Consider the following 567-nt stretch of genomic DNA (forward strand, 5'->3'; position numbering starts at 1 on the left):
GCTCCAGCACACCCCGCGGTGATCCACCCCCGGCTCCGCGTCCTGGGTCACCCCGAGGTGACTCCCCGTTCCCGAGGGTTTGCACCCCTGGGGCTTGCAGCACCCCTGACCCGGAGGATTTGCCACCCCTGGGGGGCTCGCTGTGCCCCCGGGGCCCGCTGCTGGGGCACCCCACTGCTTGGGGCACCCCAAAGCTTGCAGCATCCCCAGGCCCAGTGGTTTTATTCACCACCGCCGGGGCTCGCAGCATCCCCGGGTCCGGGTAGTTTATTTACCACCCCAGGGCTCGCATCATCCCCCGATCTCGGTGCTCGGGCACGCCCAGGGTTTCCAGCATCCCGGGACCCCGGTGATTTATTTACCATCCTCGGGGTTCGCAGCATCCCCGCACCCGCTGATTTATTTACCTTCCCCGGGGCTTGGAGCATCCTCGGCGCTTGCAGCATCTTCGGGTACCGTTAATTTCTTTGTCACCCCGGGGCTCGCAGCACCCCCGGGATTTAATTTACCGGTCTGGGGGCTCGCCGCACCCCCGGGATTTAATTTACAGGCCCCGCGGGTCGCTTC

Source organism: Buceros rhinoceros, unplaced genomic scaffold (genome assembly GCF_000710305.1).
Source record: "Buceros rhinoceros silvestris isolate BGI_N320 unplaced genomic scaffold, ASM71030v1 scaffold12396, whole genome shotgun sequence".
Classification (NCBI taxonomy): Eukaryota; Metazoa; Chordata; class Aves; order Bucerotiformes; family Bucerotidae; genus Buceros; species Buceros rhinoceros.